Source organism: Muntiacus reevesi, chromosome 20, assembly GCF_963930625.1.
Source record: "Muntiacus reevesi chromosome 20, mMunRee1.1, whole genome shotgun sequence".
In the NCBI taxonomy this organism is placed as follows: domain Eukaryota; kingdom Metazoa; phylum Chordata; class Mammalia; order Artiodactyla; family Cervidae; genus Muntiacus; species Muntiacus reevesi.
In genome coordinates, this window is record NC_089268.1 from 17,883,070 (window position 1) to 17,895,608 (window position 12,539).

Sequence of the window (12,539 nt, forward strand, 5' to 3'; positions counted from 1 at the left end):
AGACGACAAAATATTTTCACAAGCATTCCCACCAGGCCACACTACTTTGCCACCTGAATCCTGAGACCTGAAATGTGGGAATGACTGTTTAGCATCAGTGACTTCCCAGGAGAAGGTGATAAGGCAGGCATGTGGGAAGAACAGGGGCCCTGGGAGTAGAAAGCTCTGAGTTCAAATCTCAGCTCAAGGGCTTGCTAGCTATGTGTTCCACATTAGATGATGTAGGTAAACTAGATAAACACAAGTAAAACACTGAGTAAATACTAGCTAGCCCTCTCTGAAGGCCAACACTCTACCTCTAACCCTAACTTCAAAGTGAAGGAGGTCCAAGCAATTTTGCAAAACCATTAATAGCCAAGTACCACTTAAACACAGGCTTTCCAGGTGGTTCAGTGGTAAACAATCTGCCTGCCAATGCAGGAGACACAGGGGACGAGGGTTGGATCCCTGGGTCAGGAAGATCTCCTGGAGGAGGAAATGGCAACCCACTCCAGTATTCTTGCCTGGGAAATCCCATGGACAGAGGAGCCTGGCGGGCCACAGTCCATGGAATCTCAAAGAGTCAGACATGACTGAGCAACTGAGCATGCACGATGCACGCACCACTTAAATGCAGGCCAGGATCACCTCTGTGTTTGTGCAGTGTGACATGAAGGAAGCGAGAGAGGCCATAGCATCATGCCTTTGGTCCTTCCTTCCCCAAGTCTGTCCATCATCTATTCATCCTTCAAAATTCAGCTCCAATGTAGCTCTGAGAAAAAAGGAACCCCTCTTTCATGACTCCATTTGGCTTGATGCTTATCACAGTACTTAACTTTGTTCTGTTTGGTATTATAGTTGTGTTATAGTTCTGTGCCCCAACCCCAAAGAAAAGACTCTTCAGAAGTGGAGTTTTGACTCTCTCATCCCTCCAACCTTCTGGCACATTGTCTCATGCAGAGCAGGTCAAGAAATACTGTGGTTGGCTGGCTGGATGGGTAAGGAGTTCATTCAAGATTGTCCAGACACCACATAAATGTATGATCCTAACAATTCTTTGGTGAGAGCTCACATTCAGGAAGCCAGTGAAACCACAAGGATGAAGGGCTGAGGCTACACCCAACAAGGAGACTATCCCGCATCTAACAGCAGAGCTCTGGGCAGAAGCAGAAACACTGGCCTGGAACCGAAGGAGTACAGCCCTACTCCTAGTAGTCTTCAAGCCACTCCCATCCTCTGCATAAGCCTCAGCTTCTCCATGTCAACACCGACCTGCTCCCCTATCAGACCCATGGAGAGGCTCAGCCAGATGGTGGGAAGAAGGCACCGTGGAGGGGAAAGTGTTCTGTATTCCCCAGGGTCTGATTTTATTTTCTAAACAGTTTTGGTTTGTATAGTACGTTGTTTGTGACTTTTCTAAAAGAAAAGTCCAGAGGAAGAGAAATGAAACAGCATGTACAGAATTTTTAAAAATAAAACAAAAATCAAGAGGAAGTGGGTCCCTCTCACAGGTTTCTCATTAAACCAATAGTCAAATTTTAGTAATCAGCTTGTGTTATGGTTTCCATTACAGAGGAGAGCGTATTAAACCTAAAACGATCAAAGAGAAAGTACAGGCCCCACTGCAACTAGATTCCACCCCCAGAGCTCCCCTGACAAGAGGTCTGATCTGCCCCAATTACCAACTGGGGGGCCCTGGGTACCTCAGTACCTGCCTGCATGAAAAGAAGAAAAGCAGCTCTGCTGAATGGAAGCTGATCCCCAAATGTCAGTACTTAATCAGAAAAGGACCCACACCTTCCAAGTGGCTGCAAGTGCTGGGTGCCCAGGAAGTGCGAACCTGATGTAATTATTCTAAAAACCCTGGGACAAGAGAGTTCTTCCAGACAGAAAGCTTTAGAAAAGCAATGTACATGGCTGTAGACAGTACCAGGCCTAATGCTGATCAGAAGTACCCAGAAACTGACAATGGGGTCAGAGTGGGGGATGGTGGGGGGAGAGCTCCAGAGGTGCTGAGACCAGGACCACAGAGTTCCAAACACATCAAGCGGAACAGAGGGCTCTGGGGACAGCGGCCAGCTTCAGTGTTCTGATTTCTGACTCCCATTCCTCCTGGTCAGATCCTTTACAGTGCGGCAATGAGTGGAGAAAGCCACTGTTGGTGACCATCATTTATCACACTCTCTCAATTTCCAAGCAGGTCCCACAGGACCCAGGATGGATGGAAATTCCAGGGTTAGAACCTTCTAATATTTCAGAGGTCAGGGTGATGCTGCAGAAGGAACACTGTCTTTGGACTCAGAGTGGCATTCGAATCCTGATTATTACATACAAGACATCACTAAACCTCTCTGGCCCACTCGACATGAATAGGTTTCCTTTCTCCCGTGGATCCAGTTATGACAAATCCAATGGGAGAAAGGAAAGAGAAAGGTCATCGGATCAGCATCTTTTGTGCAGAGAAAAATACTCCCGGTCGTAGACAAGGGCTGTCCCCTTGATCCCAGCCAACCACCCCAGAGATGTCACATCATTACTACACCAGGGACAACCCAGCAAAAGGATCTATAGATCAACGTGGCTCACCTCCAATGACAACTACACAACTCGGCACACAAACGCACACACAGAAGAAAGAACAACAAGTTAGAACCACCCTCTTCTGTAGGGGTGGGGACTGCACTCTCACCCTGTCTAAATTTTTTCCCATTGTGAGGAGCTGTCATCTGGTCCTTCATTCATTCACTCCCTCTCTCAGCACTGGCTTATTGAGGGCATGTCTTGGGGAGGCAGCCGCAAACAAGACACAAAGCTCCCCCCACCCCACTGCAAGGACTGCACCCTGGGATAGGGCAGTAGAGGCAACCAGACCACGTTGAGGCTGGCAAATTCAAGCAGGAAGCATGCTCTGCCCTTCACCTCCAGAAGCTGGGGATAAAGAAGAGCGCAGACTCAGGAAACACTGCCCATGAGGAAGGAGACAAAAACCAAGCCCAGCCCCTTGATCTTTCCCTGGAGACTCTGTCCAGCTACAGCTGGCATCATCCTGAATGTCCCCAAGTTCCAACTTCAAATATTCTGTCACCATTGTCCCCAAAACCCTCGGCCATTCCCAGAGAGCCCTGAATTTCAGAATTCCAAACAGATGTCTTTGACAGTCTCTTGTTCCCAGGGGAGGCATAAAAATGCCTGGGAAACCCTGGGATCTGACTGGGGCCTTGGGACCACCTCCCCTAGAGCAAAGGGGAGGGTGTGAACTATATGGCAGGGGCTTGTGGCCATCCTCTATATACACCAGGAAAGCATGGACTGGCCAATCACAGAAGAAGTTCAAGAGGAAGGGATGGACCCTAGATGACAAGAAAGGGGGTATTCCATAAGGGCCAGCACCAAACCCCAGGCAGAGAGGCAGAAACTAGGCAAATGAACACAGAGGACAACTTAGGATACTGAATTAATTACCACCAAGAACCAGGGAGGTGACTACCTAAAAAGAATATCTTAACTTCCCTCTTCTCACCGAAAGGCTCCCTCCACCATCCATACTCTGAAAACAAAGAGATTCACAGGACTTCTTGTAATTACCATGACCATTTTTTTGAAGCCTTCTATGTACCAGGCCTATAGTTGGTGCCTTAAAATATCTCATCAAATCCTTAAAGCCACCCAATTGAGAAAAGTGTCAGTATGCCCATTTTACAGAGGAGGAAACTGAGGCTGAAAGGTCCCATAACTTACCCAAGGCCCCATGGCACAGATGTGCACACAGACATGCACAATAAGGGTTGTATGTGTTCAATCAGATTTGAAATGCCATGAGAGCCCCAGACCCTGCCACACAGCCCGCTTGCAGGGAAGCTGGGCCCTGGCACAGAGTCAGGCACGTGCTGGGCACTCTGAGAGTGCCTCTCCAGCCACTCAGCATTCCCCACACCCAGCCCCACCAGTCCCACCTGCAAGGGAGAACACGCAGTGCCTGCCAGTCTTTTCGGTCCTTTACAACCAAGTTCATCCACAAAAACTGAAATGCCCCAAGTCCTGCCTACCGTTCGAGACCAAATGGAATTTCACAGGTTCATCTCTTGAAAGGAAAAGAAAACCATCACATGCAGGCAAAGAAGACCCAAAGTCAGTTCTACTTAAAAGGATTAAAAAAAAAAGTCTCAGACTTTGAAGCACTGCTCTCAGTGACCAATAATCAAGAAATGGGAGTAGGTCCCTTTAAAAAAATTAATATTCCACGTAAAACCAAAACCAGACGGAAGCATAAACCTCTAACTTAGTAGCAAGCAGACACAAATTTGCACAGACTTATTTAAGTGACTTCAAAATATGCCTACAGATCAAAGTAAAACTCCAATAGGAAATCTGGGAAGGAGGAAGCTAAGATGGCTATGGACCCTCACCTAAGACCTTCCTACCACTTGCAACCACAAGTAGTTTCTCTCCCTTGTTATATGCTCGTGGCTGGGGTGCCTGATCGCAGAAGGCCCTCTCACTCCTGACTGGTATATGCCTGCCGGGCATCTGAAAGCTTTACAGTAAATGGTGACTCATCTGTTGCAGCCACCATAGGTACCGCGAATGTAAAAAGCCAGAGTCTGTTCCATCCACATGAAAGAGAAACAGCAGGTATGGAGCTGAGCCTGACTCAAACTGCGACCCCCGTTCACCGCCACTTGTCAGCATTCAGCTGAAACTCAAAATGCAATTACCCAGCTCTCGGGGACCGAGGGCAGGAGGAAGCGGGGCTTCTAAGGGGGTCCCATCCATAAACACAGCAGTGTTCCTTCTCATCAAGCCAACTCTCCCCACGCGATCACTTATTCAACAAATATTTTATACAGCACGTAACATACCAGACACTGGACCAAGTGCCAGAAACACAAAGTGAATAAAAAAACATGGCGGGACCTCCCTGGTGGTCCAGTGGTTTAGACTCCACACTTCCAGTGCAAGGGGTGTGAGTTTGATTCCTGGAACCAAGATCCCATATGCCATGTGGCATGGCAAAAACAAAAATCAACAAAACAAAACAACAAAAAAACACGGCAACCACCCTCAAGGAGACCCTAAGCCCCCCACTAGGCTGCTTTACATACTTCTTCTCATTGAATTTATTAAATTCTCATGTAATAGCTCTATCTGACAGATGGGGAAACTGAGCCTGGAGGGTTAGAGCGGGGTCACATAGTTGATTGGGTGGAGAGACAGGATTCAAATCCATTTCTTTGGCATTCTGAGGCTGGGCTCTCAAACACCAACTTACTTTGCAGTGAGGAGGGACGGGTGAAGTCCGGTCCCCATCCCAAGGAGCCCAAGCCTGGCAGAGGACATGTGCCATTGAGGAGATGTTGGGGTGCTCACAGATAGGGAAGCTGACAAAACAGAGACAGTTAAAAAAAAAATAATAAAAAAAAAAACAGAGACAGTTAACCTGAGCTAGGATCGGCTCTAGACATCTTCCCCGAAGGATGTCATGGTTGGGGGAGGCGTGAATGAGGCCAGAAAGGCAGGAAGAGGTGAGGCCCATACTGCGTTGAATGATGCCCCCCTCAAAATTCAGAACCACTGAGAACATCAGAATAGGCTCTGATTAGGAAACAGGGTCTCAGCAGATGTAACTGTTAAGATGAGGTCATAGTCATCTCAAACCCACCCGAATCCAACGACTGGTGCCCTTACAAGGAGAGAAAAGAGACACAGATACACATGGGGCCGTGTGATGACGGAGGCAGCGATGCACCTACAGGTTGGGGAAGGGCTGCCGGCGGTCACCGTAAGCTGGGACACAGGCGTGAACAGACTTGCCCTCCAGGCCTCTGGAGGAGCCCAGCTCTGCCCGCACCTTGACAGTGAACTTCTGGCCTCCAGAACGCCAGAGAATACATCTCTGCTGTTTCAAATCCCCCAGCTGGCTGGTATGTCATCCCAGCAGTCCGGGAGGCTAATACAAGGCCTGCTCTGGGCAGCCCCGACACAGCAGGTGGAGGAGTTTGGCCTCCCCACTACAGGCCGTGGGCAAGCTTTAAGCAGCAGAGTACAGGTAGGTGCGGGGTTCGGGGTGGGGGGCGGTTCTAAAAACCAATCTGGACGGGACTTCCCTGGTAGTCCAGTGGTTAAAACTCCACACTCCCCAATGCAGGGGGCCTAGGGGTCAGGGAACTAGATCCCTCAAGCAGCAACGAAGATCCCACGTGCCGCAACTTAAGAGCTGGCACAGCCCCCCCAGAAAGCAAAAAAAAAAAAAACCCAATCTGGAGCTTGTGTCTTTCCAATTGGCGGCTTCCAGCCCAACCCCCTGAGGGTCCACCAGCACTCCACCACCACTAAACCCACCCTCTGGTGCTGGACTCACCCACAGCTGGGGGCTTCCAGGACCAGGATCTGTTTGCAGATGGCATTGGGCTTCAGCCGGGACACTGCTCTTGACCAGATGTCCCCACCTGCCATTCTCACAGGTTCTCAACCCCTACACACCCATGTCAGTTCTGCAGCTTTCCCTTCCGCCCTGCTTCTGATGGGTTCCTCTCAGTCATCGCCCTAAAACTGGGGCTCCCCTTAGACTCCTCTTTTCTCCTCCACCTCCAGAGAGTCACCAACTGGCTGTCCACCCCATGACCTGGAGGATACGCCCAACTCCTCTCCCTCCTGGATGTCTCTGTGGCTGCATCATGGGTTTCCATCCCTCTCGGGGGACTCCCCTTCCTCTCTGCTCTCTACTCCAAGCCAGCTGGCCTGGACACCATGACCAAGGCCAACTCCAAGAAGCCCGGTTATCAGAACACCCGACCTCTGGCCCCTTTGCACCCAGCCTGGAAGCCTCTGGCTGATCCACAGGCCTCTACTGGGTGAGGGGCCCCACCCAGTCTCATTTCCCAACCCTCCCAGCCTAGCAATTCACTCTCCTCCCTCCTCTCAATCCTGCCCTCTAACTGCTCTTCCTGCCAGCTCCTCCTTCCTGCCTCAGCTAAGCAACTGCAAAATCAAAGGCCCCAAGAAGACAAGACCTTAGCTTTCTCGTACTAGGGAACACCCACACTGAGTCTGCTTTGGATTCATCCTAAGTGGAAATAAGTTCACACTGCAATGCTCGGCAAACTCCTCTTAAGGTCCCCTAAAACATCTATATATTTAGTCAAAGCTATGATACCCACTGGGCTTTCTGGATGCCTCAAGCAGTAAAGAATCTGCTTGCAATGCAGGAGACACAGCAGACGCGGGTTCAATCCTTGGGTGGGGAAAATCCCCTGGAGGAGGAGATGGCAACTCACTCTAGTATTCTTGCCTGGAAAATCCCACGGACAGAGGAGCCTGGTGGGCCATAGTCCACAAGGTTGCAAAGAGTCGGACATGACTCAGCACTTATGCACTCACGTAATACCATTCTCCAGGCTAAAGCTGACAGACAGGGCCCTTTCCCAGGGGGCTGGAGACAGTCTGAGGCTGGAGACAGGGGCGATGGCAGCCACCACTTACAGCTGTGCTCCAGAGCTTTGGGTATTATCTTGTTTAATCTCTACAATAACCTCCCAATTAATTGCTGTTATCACTACCATGTAACCACAGAAGAGTAAGCCCTGGGGTTAAATACCTTGACTCAAAGCTGTAATTAGGAGGGGGAAAGGAAATGAGAGCCCCCTGCCCCTACCAGCTTGGTCCCAGGTCACTGACTAGGAAGGGGCAGGGCCCTGGGCTCTCCCAGGCCCTGCACCCAGCGTCCACCAGAAGTTTGCTCAGAGAGCCAGAGTTTGGATCCCCTCTTGTTGACTCTCTAAGACTCCATTTCCCTATCTTACAAACAAGAATACTGGGACCTCCCTGATGGTCTAGCGGTTGGGCCTTGGCCTTCCAATGCCGGGGGTGTGGGTTTGATCCCTGGTCAGGGAGCTAAGATGCCACACGCCTCAGGGACAAGAAACCTTAAAACATAAAACAGAAGCAACATTATAACAAATTCAATAAACATTTTTAAATGGTCCATATAAAAAAATGTTTTAAAAAAATGTTTTTAAAGAATAAGAATACTTAAACCCCTCCTCCCAAAGAATTAACAGGAGGATTTAAATGAGACAATATATGTAAAATTACAGAACAAAATGTCTGATACACAGACGGTCCTTAATAAAGGTTAGTTGCAAAAAATAAAAAAATTAAAAAAAAAAAAAGGTTAGTTGCTTTAAATCGAAAATAAATTAGGGCAGAGAGAGAGAAGCATTTACTTGCCACGTGAAGCAAAATGTGTTACTGATCCACCAGGCAGCAAAGCCAACTATTCATTTCTAAGAGGCGCCAATCTTTCATAATTACAAAAAACAAAGTAAAATAATAACAACAATCGTCATCATCATCGTGGCAGCTATCGTGCATGGAAGCCTTAGAAAGTGCCAAATACTTTCCATACATAACTCTAAATGAGCTAGTCCTCCCAGCCTCCAGGAGGTTAGCTGGATGGCCCCATTTTACAGAGGGAGGAACTGAGGCTCAGAAAGGTTGATTTACTTGGTCACAGTTGCAGCACCTCTAAAGCTGGGACTCACCCCAGTGACTGACTCCAGGTCCCACATTCTATCACCGCCTCTTGAAAATCAGTCAGAGCCCCTCACGACCTCCACCTTCTTCTCCACCTCCGAAACTTCTTGCCCTTCATCTCCTTCTCCACAGCCCCTCTCCTCAGAGCAAGAAGGGCCCGGGCCTGCTCTTCCTGAGAGGGTGTGTGGTTCACAGGAGCAGCAGAGCAGGCGAGAGGCCTCTGCTGGGCCGTCAGCCCGGGGGGCAGCTCGGGTCCCTCAGTCCCTGCGAACCTCAGAGCCCTCACCTGGCAGGTGGGTTGCCCTAAGGCCCACAAGGTAACAGCCACAGATGTGTTCAAAACACCCTGCAGGGCCCTTACATCCACCTCAGGCCTTCTGGCACCTTCCCCCACCAAATACCACTCTTTCTCTCTCAGGCATCCCCATACTCTGCCTCCTAACTAGCTCCTCACTCTTTGCCCTGAATGGCCCAATTTCCTTCATCCTAAAAACACCACTCCGACCTTGCTACCTTCTCATGACATACTTTTGCAGGGGTTCATGCAATCACCCCGCTCCCGGCTATACATGCTCCCCAAAGGCCCAAATGATCACTCATGATCACTCAGACTGCACTGTACTCCCTACGGGACTCAGCGTCATGCCATTTTTTTTTTGGCAGGCATTCAGGAAAACCTTGACAAAGAGTAACTGAAAGCACAGGGAACGCTTAGGCACAACATCCCACCAAGTTCTTTTCACGACAGACTCGGAAGAGGTTATCCTCATTTTTCACAATGAGGAAACCGGGGCTCGGGTTACGAAGTTCAAGGTCATCCAGCTTCCAATTAAGAGTTCAACACTAGAATTCATTAGTTAGGCCCCAAAGTGTCCCAAACACACCAGTTAAGTGTCTGGCATCCTTCCCTTCTTGCCTTGTCCACAAGTTCATCTTCTAAAAGAAATTCAACAGTCTGGCCAATCTGCATTTGCTCACCAGAATGTTCTCTTTTAAGGCTCTGTCTTTTTCTCCTGGGCCACATCGCTGGTTCTGAAACAGAAGGGGTCCCTATTGCTTTGTTTAATGCCTCCAGGGGGCTGCAGTACCTTCTCGGGGCTATCTGCAACGGCTCTGCTGCCTGTCTAGTTCTGGGATGTGTTCATCTGCCCCCCATCTCTGCTGTCACCGTAGAAGTGGAGCTGCCCAGAACTAAAAACATTCTGTAGAGATGGGCACAGCACGAAGGAGACCAGTCAGGGCCCTCCCAGAACTCTGCAAAGCTGGTTAATGAAAGAGGGTTTGCTCAGAAGGCAAGAACTCCTGGGATCGCACTGGTGGCTGTCCCCATTACCTCGTTTTGGGGAGGAGACAAGGGAAGCTGGAGAAGATGTGTGACTTGCCCCAAACCGCATGGCAACGCAGTGACTCAAATCCAGCCCACGTGGACGCCCTGCCCAGGCTGTCTCTCCACCATACCCTGCCCACGTTTCCCCTTTTTACTATCAGAATTTCCTCCCCTCCTTTCTTCTTTGAAAAACCTGCATTACATATTAACAATTTTACCGGGGTGGGGGGGAAACTTGATCAAAAACACATCAAATAAACTCTGCCCTTCTCCAGATTCTTTTCAGCGTGCGTGTGTAGATGTTCAGCGGCTTGCCCTGAGCAAAGGTGAATCTCCCCGTGCCATTCCGGGCCCCTGTAACCAGCTCTCAGCCTCAATGTGGCCACGGATTCCTCGGCACTGCCATCACAGACTTTATGCATAAAGTAGATATGCATAAGTAGATATAACCCTTCCTGGGTTATCTACATTTGGATGATTTCCAATTCTTTCCCATCTTTGGAAGAGTTGGTTTTCTGCCCCTCTGGGATTACTTCTGTGAGACTTATTTTCAGAAGTAAAAATACTGGTCAAAAGGTATAAGCAGTGTTGGGACTTCCCTGGCAATCCAGGGCTTAAGAATCCGAGCTTCCACTGGCAGAAGGCATGGATTCAATCCCTGCCCAGGGAACTAAGATCCCACACACTGTGCAGCAGAGTCAAAAAAATTTTTTTTAATTTTTTAATTAAAAAAAAAGATATAAGCAGTGTCACCAAAGTCACCATGCTCCCTAGAAAAACAGTTCCCCTTTCCGATAATGCCAATGGTACCCTGTTTTCTTTCCCACAATCCTCAATAGTGAGTTTTATAAATTTGATCTATTTGTCACTAATAAGATAGGCCAACTAACTCAGATCTGTTCTAACTTAAGTATCTTGTGTGTTTAGGAAGTTGAACTGTTCTCCACATCTCACTTTATTAACTGGGCCTTGTATGAAATGATTTGTTCCTATGTTTTGGTTATTTTAGCAATACAATCTGAATATTTACCCTGAAGAGCCTGATCAGTTCCGTGCATGCTTTTGACAACATGTTTTATAGCTATTAGTTTGGCACAACTCTTTCCCTCTTCTATACCTTCCCCTTTAGCACACTTTAATTACTAGGGGGTTCTGTGGGGAAAAAATCCACTTTACTGAGTCACCCCAGCCGTAAACATGTCCCGTGAGGGCCCCACCCCAGCCCCAGGCCGACACAGTCCACCTGAGACAACTGGGTGTATGGTTATTATTTTTGCTTTATAGATTTTATTCCTTCACAGCATATCCCATTTCCTCAATGATCATTTTTATGGAATTTTCACAAATACATCTGCTCTCCACAGCAAGGATAAATACTCCATCTACTTTTTCTGAGTTTTAAAGAGGTTTTAAAACTGAGTTTTAAACACATCTAGAGTTTATAACTATAAGACATATCTGACTTCATTTTCTCTATACTGTTATTTAGTTCTTCCCAAGAGTCATTTACTGTATTTTATTTTATTTATTTACTTTTTTTTTTAATTTTTTTGCCACACCATGAGGCTTGTGGGATTTCAGTTCCCCAACCAGGTACTGAACCCAGGTCTTCAGCAATGAGAATGCACAGCCCTAATCTTAACACTGGATGGCCAGGGAATTCCCAGGAGCCATTTACCTTAAAGTATTGTCTTTCACTATTGTCTGCCTTTCCAAATTCACCAATAGCAATGCCTTCCATTTATTTAGATTATTTTATTGTATCCATCTCTCCTTTTTCGGTCTGATCCTAATACAGTATAGTTTTAATAACTACTGCTTACCTGCTTCCTTTGCTGAGAGGGGCCCACTGCTAAAAGATTTTCAAGACATCCTTCAATATGCTTGCCCACCAATTTTTCCTGATTATTAGGATGATTATTACGCATGCCTTCTGAAGTATTTCACTGGAATTTTAACTGCCTAAGCATGAAATCTAGGCAAAAACCTGGGATACTGACCCTTCAATACTGTAACTTCTGATCAGAAGCAGTCACATAGGATTTTGTAATTTTCTTTGAATAGAAATTGTGTCATTTGCAAACAGCGATGTTTTTATCTCTTCCTTCCCTATACCAATCCCTCTAAGTTTCTTTTTGTTCCTATATTGGTATGACAAGCATCTGTTAAACTATGCTAAATAAGAGTAGCGATAAGGGACATTTTGGTTTAGTTCCTGTTTTTCAGAGCACACTTCTAGAATTTCTCCACTCAGAACCTGCAGCCCCCATGGAAGGCTTGGTACATGATTATACACAGCAGGTTCTTTATCATACTTAGGAGTAAATCCTCTAAGACACTTAGTTTTAGTTTTATGATACTTTCTAAAGCACATATAATTATTTCCAGTATATTTCTGCATCTACTGAGACTACATTCACTCATTCATCAGATATTTGTTGAGCATTGATTATATTCTAGGCACTATTCTAAATATTGGGGGTTCTAATTTTTATGGTTTATTTCTATTAATATTAGTCTCTTTGACTGAACCAGGCACATATTACTGGCATGAGCCATGCTTGATAATTTTTCAAAACTCATCTTTCAAGACCATGGTACATGATTATAAAATTTATCTGAAAAAAATTAAGAGACAAAGATAGAGAGATATCGACCTCCAGGGACCTATTCTAATGTTACCTACTCTGTGAAGCCTTCC

At 47.2% G+C, this 12,539-nt stretch overlaps 1 protein-coding gene across 13 annotated transcripts in view; it reads right to left on the bottom strand.

Annotated features, from left to right (window-relative positions):
• The window catches only part of TRERF1 (transcriptional regulating factor 1), a 205,910-nt gene that overhangs the window by 156,499 nt on the left and 36,872 nt on the right, over positions 1 to 12,539 (bottom strand). The window lies entirely within an intron of this gene.